Source organism: Lipotes vexillifer, unplaced genomic scaffold (assembly GCF_000442215.2).
Source record: "Lipotes vexillifer unplaced genomic scaffold, Lipotes_vexillifer_v1.1 scaffold156, whole genome shotgun sequence".
In the NCBI taxonomy this organism is placed as follows: domain Eukaryota; kingdom Metazoa; phylum Chordata; class Mammalia; order Artiodactyla; family Lipotidae; genus Lipotes; species Lipotes vexillifer.
The window spans coordinates 49,319-65,544 of NW_006770074.1; positions in this window are offsets into that span (position 1 = coordinate 49,319).

The window sequence follows — 16,226 nt, forward strand, 5'->3', positions numbered from 1 at the left end:
ATTAAAACAACTTAAACTTTCCCAAAGCCTTGTGTTGGAGAAGAGGTATCAGACTGCAGCACAGACAGTACACATCTCCCACTTTCCCTCCCAACTCCCCTTCTGAACACTCAATACTGTCCCTGCTCTGGCCAGACTAACCGACATATTCCCTGCACTTCCCACCTCCAAGCCTCTCACACCTAAATTTTACCTGTATTTTAAGGTCCAACTCATTTCCTACCTCGTAGCCTTCCCTGAGTACTCCAATGCAAAGTTAGTCCTCTCCCTTTAGAGAAATTACAGCTTTCATTTTCTCTACCATCTACCTACCATAAGACTTCGTAAATAGTCACTGTTTCCCTAATAGGCTATACATTTTACAAGGACGAAACCATGTCAGAATATTCAACAGTGCCCCTAAATGGCTAACACTGTGCCTTATTCAAAGAAAATGCATAATACAAATATGTCTTTTATGCTTTTAATATTTTTCTTTACAAAAATAATACAATGTCATATATATATAACCTTCAAACATAAATGATAAATGTAAAAGCCATAACTCTTATCAATATCCGTTCAGAAGTGTTAAGTTAATCAATAAGTTAATCAGTTGAAGAGGAAGCATTTGCACCATTGACCCAGGCAGGTGTCTCAGGTTACAGTGAAGCCTGAAATGTTCATATCATTTGTTGAAAGACCCAATTCAGTCAAAACCTACTCTCGCTTATCAGTGGATCCCTGAGTGGGTTAACTCCTCGGGACGAAATGTCAAAGTGAATGCGAGATAGGGTAAATCCCCAAGTCAGCTCTAATTTGAAGCCACAATCCCAGGGCATTTCAAGAGGCTCTAAGTCTTCCTGAGGCTTAAAGAGTGAGACAGTGGCTTTTCCTGAGCAATTGTTAATACTATAGGTCAAGAACAGTGGTTATGGATCATATCCTCATAATCACCTTCTTAAATATTACAGCATCTTGCAACTTGCAGAGAAGATGGGGGGTGGGGGGGGGGACACTATCATAGTTTTAGGAAGTTGCTTCTATAAGCTTCTCCATCTCTAAAAGTTACAGCTCAGTCATCCAAAAAGCTCTTTCTGAAATACATTTTCAGAAAACATTTCCATCATTGATCCAAGCATCAGAAAACAGAAATGGAGAAAGTATACAACTTAATTAAAACCCCAAGAGCATTAACAGCCCATCCCTGGCAATAACATGAATTATACTTGAAGCATGAGCAAGCCACATGAGCCCCCACCTCAAAGGTGTGAGAGGGCAACCAGGGAGGAGTGAGACCAGCTCATACCACCACCTGACACACAAGTTCAGAGTTCCTCGAAGGACTCTTAGTCTAAAGATGTAGCTTCTACCCCCAACTCTACAAGTGACTAGTCCTGTGCTTTCACTAATGCAATTAGCTCTTCTCTGCCTCAGTTTCCTCCATGTATAATGTGGCAGTAGAGGATAATAGTGAAGGATGTGGGCTTTAAATGAGAGTTCAACAAACCTAGGTTCAAACGTCATCTCTGACATCGACCTGCTGTATGACCTTGAACAAGTTAATCAATCTACGCTTTGGTTTCTTCATCACTAAAATGAGAGTAATGCTCATGGGATTATGATAAAAATTAAGTAAGTTGGTGTATGGATGGCAGTAAACTGTAGCTGTTGTCATCATTAATGTCTGCATTGTTATTATAAGGGAGTTGGATTAGGTTATCTTCTAAATATTTGTTCCACTCCTAAGAGTTTATGAAATAATAGTAGAAAACATTGAAGTAAGCCCCAGCCAACCTCTAACTTTCATTGCCATAGAGATTAATTTGCTCCTTCTGCACCATAATGAAAATGTGAGGCACCCTTGTTGGCTTTTGGGCATCCCTGCTCAAGAATCAGATACATTCTATTTTTAAAATTAAGAACATAAGTAACACTTGGAAAATGGCCCCATTTCAACAAAGTCCTTGATGGCTAACCTATAACCAGTGATCCTAACTCCCTCATTTAACAGCTAGCTTTCCTGATAGACTGATTATATGGGATATAGAAAATGTGAATACCAAGTAATGAGACTGATTTTGGCAAGACATCCAGAGAAATGAGCATGAATTACTCCTTATCACACTTACATAAGGAAAGTCATTTTAAGAGACTATATCAAAAGGATTAATAAACACAAGTCAATTCACTTTTTCCAGGGACTTCCATGCAACTTGGTATGTATGCACAGATGTCAAAAATCTCCTTCTCTCCCAGATCCCAATTGAAATGATAAATGGGCTATAAAAATGTCAGAATAAAGCTTTGCTTCTGACTTTCCTAATATTATTAGGCATTCTAGTTATTGGGATCAAAGTGATATTGTAGATGGCTCCCAGTTTTGTCCTTGGCACATAACTCGCACATCAGCCTTGGTCCTTCTTGCTGAAATCTCTTTGCTACTCTTCTCACACTGAGTGCTTCAACCTCCACTCCATTCATTCATCTTTATCACTTTCCCTTTTTCCAGCTTTACTGAGGTATATGTAATATACAAAAAGTTTCACATATTTAATGTACACATTTTTATGAGTTTGGATACATGCATACATTGTGATACTATCGGCACAAACATGGTAATAAACATATTTATCACCTCCAAAAGATGGCTTGTGTCCCCTTGCAAGTGTGTATGTGTGTTGAGAACACTTAGCATGAGATTTGCTCTCTTAAATTTTTAAGTGCACAACACCTTATTGTTAACAATAGGCATATGTTGTACAGCAATCGCTATCATTTATTCACCTTGTGTAACTGCTGCTTTATACCATTGAACAACTCCCCATTTCACCCTTCCCCCACGCCCTGGAATCCACCATCTGTTCTCTGCTTCTATGAATTTGACTATTTTAGATACCTCATTGAAGTGGAATCATGGAGTATTTGTTCTTTTGTGACACATTTCACTTAGCATAATGTTTTCCAAGTCTAGCCATGTTGTCACAAATGGCAAGACTTCCTTCTTTTTAAAGGCTGAATAATATTCTATTGTATGTAGACAGCACTTTTTCTTTATCCATTTGTCTGCTGATGGACATTTGGATTGTTTCCAAATCTTGGCTATTGTGAGCAATGCTGCAATACACATGGGAGTGTAGCTGTCTCTTCCAGATCCTGATTGCAGTTCTTTGGATATATACCCAGAAGTTGCACTGCTGGATCACATGGCAGTTCTATTTTTAATTTTTTGAAGAACCTCCATACGGTTTCCATAGTGACTGCACCATTTTACATTCTCACCAACAATGTACAAGAGTTCTAATTTCTCTGTATCCTCCCAACACATGTCATCTTTTGTTATTTTGATAATAGCCATCCTAACTGGTGAGAGTTGATATCTCATTGTGGAGTTTGATTTCAATTTCTCTGACGATTGGTCATGTTGAGCAACTTTTCATGTACCTGTTGGCTGTTTGTGTGTCTTCTCTGGAGAAATGTCTATTCAAGTCCTTTGCCCATTCTTTCTATTAAGTTATTTGGGTTTTTTGCTATTGAGTTGTAGAATTTCCTTATACATTTTGGAGATTAGCCCTTTATCAGGTCTATGGTTTGCAAATATTTCACTCACTCCATAGGCTGCCTTTTCACTCTGTTGATTGTTTCCCTTGCTTTGAATAAGTTTGTTTAGTTTGATGTAACCCCATGTATCTATTTTTCCTTGTGTAGCCTGTGCTTTTGGTGTCATATCCATAAAATCATAACCAACACCAATGTCATGAAGATTTTCCCCTATGTTTTCTTCTAGGAGTTTTACAGTTTCAGGTCTTATGTTTAAGTCTTCAATCCAGTTTGAGTGGATTTTTGTGTATGGTGCAAGATCAGGGTCCAAATTCACCCTTTTGCATGTGGTTATCCACTTTTCTCAACACCATTTGTTGAAGAGACTATCTTTTCCCCACTGTATATCTTTGTCATTCTTCTTATACATACATGGATTTATTTCTGGGCTCTCGCTTCTGTTCCATTTATTTATACATCTGTCTTCATGCCAGTACCATACTGTTTTAATTACTGTAGTTTGTAATATATTTCAAAATCAGGAAATGTAATGTACTTTCTGATTTCAAAATACATCACTTTCTTTAAGAACTAATTCAAGGCTTTCCCCCTATAAAAAGCCTGATTCTGTCCACTTAGCCTTACTGTCCTGGAATATTGTCCCCCTGTATTCAAATTTCACAACAGTAAAATTTCATATATCAATGACTTTGTTCCTACAATGGAATTCATTTATCTTCTATTTCAGTGTGATTCCTCTGCCCCCAACAGAACTAAACTTTCTACAGGATAAAAACTGTGTTTGCTTCTGCTTTTAAAGCTTCACAATGGTTCTGACATTCCTTTGAGATCTTCCTGACTAGAGCTCTTAATTAATTAATTAATCAAAAAATAGATGAGAGGCTCTATATTTTTTCTTCTCAATAATGGGCAATTATGATGATGATGATAATGACACAATTCTCCACAAGAAGATTAATTTTGTAGTTCACATTATGTTAATTTTGCATGTCAAGCCCAAAAAACACCATTATTCTCAGCATATTATAGTGACAAAAATCAAAAATTCTGAAATAATTAAGACAAGCTTCAGGCAAATAAAGGCCTCTGGAAAAGAAAGTCAACAAAATCCCTTTATGAGGCTACTCCTGGGATTTAGAATCAACACCTGCTTTGTAGCAGAACAATGTTCAACTCAGTCCTATCATGTGTGGTTATTTCTGAGGAAAGATGCATTCTGACCTGTGGTAGATCAGACTCCATGTAATAGTGAAAAGTCCCAGAAGTGAGGCCAACTCTATGGTCAATGGGTCTACCACATATCACATCCCAACATCTGCATTAAGCATGACTGCCCTTGGGCCAAAGCCATCAGAGAGGGTATCTGGGGTTCTGAGATGTGGTGAGTCCTAAAACTATCACCAAAGACCATGTGGTATCCAAGGTGCTGGCCAAAAAAGAGATGAGTCCTTTAGAGATAGATGATGATTTTATTCTAATCTGGGGTGGGCAATCACCCCCAAAAGTGAAATGGTCAATGCATTGAAATAAGAATGGAAGAAAATAGCTTCTAAACAAACATAATCTTTTAAAGGAAAAAAGTAAGGTCAATCAAATTTTAAAAAGAAAAAATAGCCTTGTTTAGATTTGCAAATGGGTAAAAAAGAAGGCAAACTGTTGCTTAAAATGGTATTTTACCTCATCCAAACTGGTACTGTATAATTTCTCTATTAAGAATTGGGAAATAGTGACACTGATAAACAGCCCCCTAATAATGTACAGTTCAGGTTTTGTTTTTATAAATGCCTTAAGAGACAAAGTAGCAACTCTTTAATTAATATGTAAGGTACTAAAGCAGGGACACTGATTTGTTTCATTGGTAAAATTAATTGTAAATAATGCAATCTCATCTACTATAGGTAATCAATGGAGTACTTCTCTTGAGAAGACAGGATTTCAAAAATATCTTCATAATATTATTCTTTGTCGGTATATGTATTAGTTTCCTATTCTGTTGTAACAGAATGTCACAAATTTAGTAGCTTAAAACAACACAAATTTATTATCTTACAGTTCTGGAGGTCTTACTGGGAACAAATCAAAGTGTTAGCAAGGCTGTGTTCCTCCCTGGAGCTGGGGGAGAATCTACTTCTTTGCCTTTTCCAGCTTCCAGAAGCCCACATCCTGTGGCTCATGTTCCCATTTCCTCCATCTTTACAGCTAGCAACACTACATCTCTCAGTCCATCTTCAAGCTCTCTCTGACCACAGCAGGGAAAAGTTCTCTGCTTTTAAGGACTCATGTGATTGCATTGGGCCCACCAGATAATCTCCCCACCTCAAGGTCCTTTACCTTAATTACATCTACAAAGTCCCTTTCACCATGTAAGGTAACATATTCACAGGCCCCAAGGATCAGGGCATGGATATCGTTGCGGGTAAGAGGCATTATTCTGCCTAGTACAGTATGCTCAGCAGAACATTATTGCTCATGAGTGCAAAATAAACTCAAAAAACAAATCTTTTAATAAAAATCAGAAATAAAAACTTAGGAAAGACTGAGCTTTGAGTAGGTAGAAAAACAGACACTTCGTAATAATGGCCCAGAAGCAAGAAGTAGGCAGCAAGTCAGAAGGAAAACATAGGCTGTAACACAAATATTCTCTTAACTACACTGGTGAAATCTTATCACCAATATGTTAATAAGGAACTGGAAACTGATATCAAAGCCTACTATATATTCCTTAAGTTTGGTTCGTCTTCTATTACTGTTTAAATATAGAGATAGACAGATATAGATAATTGATAGATGATAGAAAAATAAAGCGTGTGTGTGTGTACATGTGTGTAAGTTATTTTATATGTAGTCTACATATGTATATGTAGTCTTCTTTATGGAGCTTAAGATCAGTGATGCGAAACAAATGATTCTGTCATCTTCAGAAATTCCAGAGATATGGTTATAGGTTCCTGGTATAGTATTTTGTGTATGGTCCACATTTTTACACTTTCTTCATACTTAGCATCTTTAGTGTAACCTAATAACCTGTCTGTTAATTTACTATAATTTGAAGGCAACAAAGTGAGTGCTTAACAGCACATCCTCGAGGCAATCCAAGATTGCCTGGGTTTGAATGTTAACTGTATCATTTTGTAGCTGTTTGACCCTGGACAAGTCACTTAACTTCTCTGTGCCCCAGTTTCCTCATCTGCAAGATCATACCCATTTTACGAGGTTTTTGTTTAGACTAAACGAGTTAATGTGTAAAATAATTAAGAGTGCTTGACGTATCATAAATACTGTAAGTTTAGCTTTATAATAATTATTATTGTAATTAGGAATTCATGTGCTATTCTTGATAGTTTAGGTTGTTTCTAGATTGTTTACTGATATCACAATAGCATCTCTATGCTTATGGATTTGAGGATGGTTATTTGATTAGTTATTCCCTTAGAACAAATCCCCAGGACTTCCACCCATGTCCAAAAGGGCTTCTGATTCAATTTTTAAGTGCTCAAATGCAAAATTACTTAATTTTATATGTTTACTTGTAAACTAAAGATATTTTCACAAAAAGTCAACAACCTGTGCAGAGAGACAATTGACAAAGAAATCAGAAGGGCCTAAAACTTTGGTTTTCATTTCAAGCTTTTTATCTCAGAGGAATCATTAATTAACCATCTTTACATACATGCTAGTTAGAGACAGAGGGTTGTGACCAAAGAAAGAATACTTTTTTCATAACTTGCTTCACAACTCAAAATTCATTGATTTTTGTGTGTGTTTTGTTTTGCTTTGTTAGGTTTTTTGTTTGTTCGTTTGTTTTTGCTGTCACTAAACAAAAATAGTTTCTTTCATCTCCCTCAATGAGAAAGGCAATATATCTGTCAGATAAAGAGAAAGGAGAAAACAGTAGGACAGAAACCAATAAAACATGCCAGTTACGTCTTTGATATCTCACCTGTCTACTGGTGGGAACCAAGCAGTGAGCAGAGGGAGAGCTGAAGAGGGAGTCGGCGTAAGACAAAGGGGACAATATCACTTGTCATTTTTCTTATTTCAGGTGCCTCTAGTATTAAAAGATTTGGGGCACAGAGAGTGGCCAAAGGAAAGGTTTGTATTCTATAAATTTCTCTCTTCTGGGCAATAACACATGTAGACTCAATACCATTTCTTTCGCAGAAAGCATTTGAAATCCAAACTCCAAATCATATGCATACTATACATTTTTGCTTTCTAGAGGTGAAATCACCGAAAGAGATATTTTTGTTTATCTGAGCCTTATGAGGTTTTTCTTCATTCTTGACTATCAAATAGCTAATTTGCTAAAGCAATATTTATGTTATTTCAGGCGCTGATCCCAACCTGATGCGTGCAAACGGGACAAAAGTCAGCAGGTCTTTAGGCCACGATGAGCATAAATGTGTGCAGCCAGACAGCACTGAATTGGAAACCCATATCTGCTCTGTGGCCTTAGTCAAGTTACTGAACCAATCTGAGCAGCAATTTCCTATGCAGTGAAAAGGATAGCAACTGTGGTACATGTCCTTGTACAGCTAAAGGAGCTCATTCATGTAAAGCACCTGGCACACAGGTGCACAGTAAGCCCCTAATAAATGCGAGCTATTGTTGTTATGGTTTCTTTCATTGAGATGTTATGTAGATTTTTTTTTTTTTTTTTTTTTTTTTTTTTTTTTTTTTGGTTATCCTATTCTAGGATTTGACCTCTGGCTTATGCTGTCTGGTGCTCAAGAAATATGCTATCTTTCATTTCGTACTCTCTGATGGATTTTCAACTTAACCCAGTTTAAAGATGATTGTTAATTTATCCAACTTACTTCACTTAGTATGATAATCTCTAGGTCCATCCATGTTGCTGCAAATCACATTTCATTCTTCTTTATGGCTGATTAATATTCCATTATGTATATGTACCACATCTTCTTTATCCATTCCTCTGTTGATGGACATTTAGGTTGCTTCCATGTCTTGGCTATTGTAAATTGTGCTGCAGTGAACACTGAGGTGCATGAATCTTTTTGAATTATGGTTTTCTCCAGATATACGCCCAGGAGTGGGATCTCTAGATCATCTGGTAACTCCATGTTTAGTTTTTTAAGAAACCTCCATAGTGTTCTCCATAGTGGCCGTACCAATTTACATTCCCACCAGTTATGCAGGAGGATTTTCTTTCTTATTTTTTTAATAAATTTATTTATTTTATTTTTGGCTGCGTTGGGTGTTCATTGCTGCACACGGGCTTTCTCTAGTGGCGGTGAGTGGGGGCTACTCTTCGTTGTGGTGCATGGGCTTCTCAGTGCGGTGGCTTCTCTTGTTGCAGAGCACGGGCTCTAGGCATGCGGGCTTCAGTAGTTATGGCTCGTGGGCTGTAGAGCGCAGGCTCAGTAGTTGTGACGCACGGGTGTAGCTGCTCCGCGGCAGGTGGGATCTTCCCGGACCAGGGCTCGAACCCGTGTCCCCTGCACTGGCAGGAGGATTCTTAACCACTGAGCTACCAGGGAAGCCCGAGGAGGATTCTCTTTTCTCCACACCCTCCCCAGCATTTATTGTTTGTAGACTTTTTGATGATGGGATAAATCAGGAGTTTGGGATTAACATATACACACTACTACATACAAAACAGACAATAAACAAGGACCTACTGTATAGCACAGGGAACTCTACTCAATATTCTGTAATAACCTATATGGGAAAAGAATCTGAAAAACAATATATGTATACGTATAACTGAATCACTTTGCTGTACACCTGTACACTTTGCCGTAACACAACATTGTAAATCAACTAGACCCCAATATAAAATAAAAATTAAATTTAAAAAAAGATGATTGCTAGTGGACAGCCCATTCAATGCTTATTAAGTAGAAATTAAAATTGCTTTCAAATAAAATGCAAACGTGTCATGGGTGAAGAAAGTCGGGCCTATTGCAAGTTTGTGACAAATTACCTTGAAACCACTGCTAGTAGTTAGCGAGCCCCTTCTTTGACAGACGTGTTCCTCTCTGTAATGTGCACAGATTGCATGCGATAAAAGTCAGATTCCACTTTTTTAGATGTAGCTCTTCCCTCCAGGATGACCATCACAGGCAGTTTCCGGCCTTGGATTTTAAAATGTCGTGCCACGTTAGGAGAAAACAGAGGCCCATGAGGATAGGACTTCTTTCCACTCTGTCCTGAAACCATCCCTCCACCTTTCAGCAGGCTTGTCTCAAACCATGCTGCCTAGTCTTTAAAATGATGCAAAGTTGTGCCTCCATGTAGAAAAACCCAAGTCATTCCCCTGTTCGCCCAGGTCCCAGCGCTGCACAGGATCTTAACTAGCCAGAGGACCACGCTAAAAATGGCAGCACCTATTTTAAGCGGAAAGATCCTCTAAATGGAAAAACAAAAGTCTGCAGACAAAATACTATTCGGTTCATTATACTACTGATTTTTAGAATATTTCACTTCAGCTTTGCTTCTTTGTAGGTGTAGGTCAAATAACCAGGAGTGCTTTAAGTTACATCGGGGAGCACTATCGCATGTACATTTTTCTTAGAGAAGAGAAAGAAACAGCTTTCGCACTAACCACAGGCGCTGCGAGGCTGAGCTTGGGGAAACAAAGAAAGACTACACAGATTTAAACCTCACCGAACGCTATGTGTTTCTTTGGGCCTCTACAGTGAGTTAAAATGAAACAGTAATTGAGATGTTCTGGATGTGCGGTCCAGTTCCCACAGGAAGTATCCATGCAATTCAGTTGCCCATTCTCTATATCCAACCACACACTGACTCAGCAAACGATAACCAGAGGCCTGGGGGAGACCCTACACTTGGTTTGGGGGTGCGGGGTCCACCAAGAAGAAAATAAAATCCCTTGGTGAAAATGCTATAATACAATCATAGACTAAACCCGTCTGCCTTCATGATGGCCCAGAATTGTCTGGGAAGTTAAATACAACTCTCAGACCAGGTATGTAGCCATGCTCAAGACCCCAACATGATTTTAGTCCTACAAGTGATAATTCCCTTATGAAAATCTCTCAAGTTTCATTAGGCTCCCCCTTCCTCACCCCACCCCACCCTCCCCTTTTCTGGTCTATGTACATTCACTTCTTTAGCAAATAGATAGGACTGACTCATGAGAAGTTCAAAGCTTTGCCCCAGCTCAGAGTTCATCCCGACTTCTTTGGTGGATTTCCAAAAATAATCAATACTTTGAGAGCTCTTTGATATAGATAATGTCAGATTTAATTTCCACACGCAGCAGGATTTGAAGAAAGTTCTGAGACCTCTTACTAAGCTTTATTTTCAAGTTAAAGCAACACCTTTACATCATTTTACATTATGCAAAATTCTAACCAATAAAAAAGGGCGAGGTACAGGGTACTGACTTCCTAGGGCTGCTGTAACAAATATCACAAACCAAGTGGCTTGAAACAACAGAGATTTATTCTCTCACAGTTCTGGAGGCTGGAAGTCTCAAATCAAGGTGTCCATAGGGCCATGCTCTCTCTGAAGTTTCTAGGAAAGCATCCTTCCTTGCTTCTTCAGGCTCCTATTGGTTGCTGGCAATTCCTGGTACTCCTTGGCTCTCAGATGCATCCCTCCAATCTCTACCTCCTTATTCACATGGCCTTCTTCTCTGTGTGTGTCTGTACATATGTTTTCTCTTCTTATAAGAACACAAGTCATAAGATTAGAGCCCATCCTAGTCTAGTATGACTTCACCTTAACTAATGACATCTCTGAAGACCCTATTTCCAAATAAAGTCACATTCTGAGGTTCCAAGCAGACAAGAATTTGGGGGAACACTACTGGACCCAGAAGATATACGGTGCAAAAGCTACTCACCTCTCCATTACTAATAACTTTCAAAGGTAGTCAAAGTTAATTTGGAATCTTCACCAACTTCTCAACATATGCACAGCTTTGTCATATCCTGGATCATAACATCGGTTGTCTCCATTGTTTATACTGATACTGTGTTTTAGGTTTACAAAGTGCTTTCATACTGTCTCATTTGATAGTCACAAATGCAAACACCCACCCTAAGACAGGCAGGCAGGGTGACTAGTCTCTTTCTAAAAATAAAGTGAGGAAGAGGTGAAGGCAGTTTATCTTTCGTCAAATACCTACTCTGTGCTGGACAGATATTGTTCTCAGTGCTTCATGGGCTGACTCATCTGATCCATATAAAAACTTTAAGTGTAAGTGGTTTTATTCCCATTATAAAGACGCGTAAAATAGCACTAAATAAGTTACCCAAGGTCACATAGCTAGTGAGAGGCAGATCTTCTCAAGTGTATCTGTGTTCGAAGTCCATGCTTTTTCATGCTTCCCTCTCAATTAAACCTTCCTAATAAGTCTTTAACCTTATTCGGTGTCAGAATTTGCTAAAATATGTTTAATGGTCTTATTCCATGACTCCCTTGACAGTCAAGGCAGAGATTCCATGATCTGATTAAAGGATTGACACAGAGGGACCCAGAGTCACTTATCACAGCATATGTAGGGGACCGTGGTTTTATTGCTTGTTGTAGTTATTCTTTATATTGCAATAAAGTACATATACTTTCCCAACTGTGAAAATAGAGGAAGCATTATGGTAGTAAGAACAGTCAAAAGTATACCTAAACATGTTTTGAATAGCTTCAAACACAGTAACCCTCTGGGACCTCCATTCTTTCTTTTGTGTGAGCGCCAAGAAGATGAAAATGGGGAAACGACTCCCTCATGCCTGGAAGAAAAGCATGGGAATTCTGAGTGCCCACCCAGGAACCCATTTTCCCTTTCTTCTTCTGCCCAGTGTGTGTGTGAATGAGGCGGTGGAGAAAAATTGCTCCAGGCACATCTCTTCTTGTACCCCAACTCATAAGAAAAAAGGAAGGAAAAGAAATTGTCATAACCTTAAGAAAGAAAAAGTAGGAATAAACATTGTCTCAAATGTAGGCTATTTAGAAACATACTTTAATCTTCCAATACTTGTTAAGCACATTCTTTGTATCTGATGAGGCACTGGATAAAATGTACAATTTGGACCCTGCCATTAGATAGCTGTACCTTCACTGGGAAGCCAAAGGCAGAAAGGCTCAAAGACGCCTTCTTGAATCTGATTTCTCAGGAGCAAACTCTGGCTGAGAATGTGTGTGCATGTATGTGTTTGTATATGTGTGCTGTATTATATTTACATCATCAGTTCTATCTCATAAATATATTATAAACATTACCACAAAAACAGAACTTTCCAGATTCTTAATGCAGTCCATTTTACTTGTTTACAAGTAGATATTGCTAATAGCTACCATCTATTAATGCCTACTGGGTGCCAGGCAACAAAGCACTTTCTGTACATATTCCTAGGCTTATTATTAAATAATCCTACAAGGTACTTATTACTAAGCCCCATTTTACCAGTATAGACTCTGAGAAATTTAAGTAGCTAAAGTCATTCAAGAGCTAGTAAATGTTCATTGCAGCTCTATTTACAATAGCCCGGGGATGGAAACAACCTAAGTGTCCATCATCGGATGAATGGATAAAGATGTGGCACATATATACAATGGAATACTACTCAGCCATAAAAAGAAACGAAATTGAGCTATTTGTAATGAGGTGGATGGACTTAGAGTCTGTCATACAGAGTGAAGTAAGTCAGAAAGAGAAGGACAAATACCGTATGCTAACACATATATATGGAATTTAAGAAAAAAAAATGTCATGAAGAACCTAGGGGTAAGACAGGAATAAAGACACAGACCTACTAGAGAACGGACTTGAGGATATGGGGAGGGGGAAGGGTGAGCTGTGACAAAGCAAGAGAGAGGCATGGACATATATACACTACCAAACGTAAGGTAGATAGCTAGTGGGAAGCAGCCACATAAATTATGTTTCATGAGACATGGTTTGATCCATATTATAACTGGACACCTAGTAGAGATCCATGTTATAAATGAAATTATATTTATTTTATAGATAGGTAAATATTATCAAGTATATTTCTGTATTTTTATTAGATAACAAATTTTTAAGAAATCAGGTGATTAAATTTGGGATTTTAAAGGGTTGAACTAAGCATGAATTGGTTCAATAGAGAAAGAAAAACAGAGTAGGGGAGACAGAAGAGGGAGAGAAGGAAAAAGAAAGGAGAAACTCCTCAGCTATAAAAGAAATGTCTGGATTGCAGAATTTTTTAAATTTTATTTTAATAAAACTGTTGAAATGTAAGTAATGCAAATAAAGAGGGATTAACTTAAATATTTTGAAAATAGAACATATGCTAAATATAAGAGTAGTGGTCAAAATGAACTGGCATGCTAATTGATTATGGAGTTCATTAATTAAGTTACATTTTCATAGCATAAAAAAATGCGGTAGCCAAGCTGTGCAGTTAATGTATGTCACATTCACTGAATTGTAGACAGAAAGAGCCTAAACACTAGAAAGCAGCTTTTACTACTCTGTAATATTCTATATCAAACTGTTTATGCAAGACTTTATGAAACCTAGAACATGACATAACAATCTCCAGTGCATTATTATACAGATCTGACGCTCTCATGTTTGCTTTCAAACACTCCGGGCAAAGCACAATGGCTTCTCAGTTTTATCATCCAGAAGCTGTGTGGTCAGGAAAGCAGCTCCCCCCATCCTGCAGCAAGACACCAGAAGAGCTTGGGTTCCGAGAGCCAAGGATCCCAGTGAGGTTTCCTAACGTGCAGCAGCTGCCATTAGAAACTTCCCAGCCCTCGGATGTGCATTTTACAGAGAGCATTCGGAGGGCGATAAACAGATCTTTTACTTGATTTGCCATCTGCGAATTTCAGAGCCATTAAGGCACTTTTCAGTCTTTATTTCCATGATGCTCCTGATCACATTTTGCTAGTTAGATGCACTCACTATATATTACCCAGTTCTACTGAGAAAACGGTACAGATGCATCCTTGATTTGGCGTTAGGGCAGCGTGGCTCTTTCTTTTTTGATAATACATCAGGTAAAATAAACCAGCTTGAAACTCTGGCCTTCTGGAGTCCTTCAAATAATTCTTTTCATTTCTTCGTGGCTGATAGCTTACATTGGAGAGCTGTTAATACATTTGAGTAGAATTTGTGTTTTCAATTCAACCCAGACTGGGAATGAAAAGACATGGAGAAGAAACATGGGTTTCTTGGACAGCCTGAATCAATAAGTTGTTACTCTTTGCCAAATGTAGCTCCCATACAAATGGCTTCATTTCCATTCCCCTTTGCAGTGAGCCTAGCTAACCACTGTCATAGAAGCTACAGGATTACACCGACAGCTGTCACACAGGCAGGACCCACTCGTTTTCAATAACCTCCGCCTTTTTTCATTTGTTGGTTTTCTGAAAGACAAAATTGTGCTGATCCTGACTGTATGAGACCCAAAAGAAAAAAGCCATTCTATCTTCCCTGGCGCTTCTGCCTTGGTTTCTTCCATCAGTGAGAATGCTGCACCATAGCACAGCTGACCCTGTGAGTGATTTTTCCAGGGGTAGCGATAGAGTCAATCATTCAATCAATTCAATCCACATTTATGGGGCACCTCCTCGATGCCCAGGACTGTTCCAGAAGCCTCTATGATAATGAGCAAAATCCAGTTCCTAGCTTTGTAGAGCTTTCATTCAAGGGGGTGGGATGGGAGAAGACAGATGGAAAAACATGTAAACAAATAAGATTGTGGTACAATGTTAGAAAATCAAAGGTAAGGCAAAGGGTGAGAGCAGGGTTCTCAACTTTGGCACTAGTGACATTTTGGATGAGATACTTCCTTGCTGTGAGGAACTGTCTCGTGCATGATATTTAGCATCATCACTTACCACCACCCACTAGCACCCCCGAACCCCAGTCATGACAGTCAAAAATGTCTGCAGACTTTGGTAAATGTTTCTTAGGGGACAAACTTTGAGAGTCAGTGGGATAGAGATAGCCAGCCTGGGGAAGGGAGGGTGAGGAGTGACAGTCTCTCAAGAGAGGTGATTCTTGAGCTGAGACTTAAAAGATGAGAAGGAGACAGTTTTCGGATGATTTAGAGGAAGAGCATCTAAGGTAAAGGAAACGGCCAGAGCAAGGCTCTGAGCTGGGAGTGGGCTGACTCATGTTCCCTCCCACAGGGAAACCACCACTAAATTTCTCCCATAATAAAACCTCCAGGGTGCGGACACCAAAGATACAGTGATCAAAGACACGATTCACATTGATACCTAATAGAAATGAAATTTCAGAACCTTTTTCTTAAGTGTACACATGTATTGTTCACAGAACTAGAGAACTACTGATGGGTTTGGTACATAACTAGTGTTAAAATGTGACTTTTTGGCATTCCAACTTGATGTAAAACCAAGTTGTCCGTCGTATGTTTTACTGATTTTTCTTTTCTATTTCACCCCTGCCTCTTCCTTTCTGTTCTCAAATGGTTAAGTCTAGGAGCTGGGAGCTCTAGATACAGTCCTAACTGCCACCAACATGCCCGATATCACAGAGCTAAGTCGCTTCCTATTTTTGTTCTCTGATTCTAAATCACGGGGGTTGCAGTAGATTTTTCCTAAAGTTCCTTCCTGGGCAGAAAGTTCTGTGATTGATTTGTAAATTAGTGCTAAGTAATTTTTTGGTCTCACATGTGTGAATGCTATTAAATATACCATCATCATAGCCATTTTAGAAATAAAGGATTGTATATATTCCA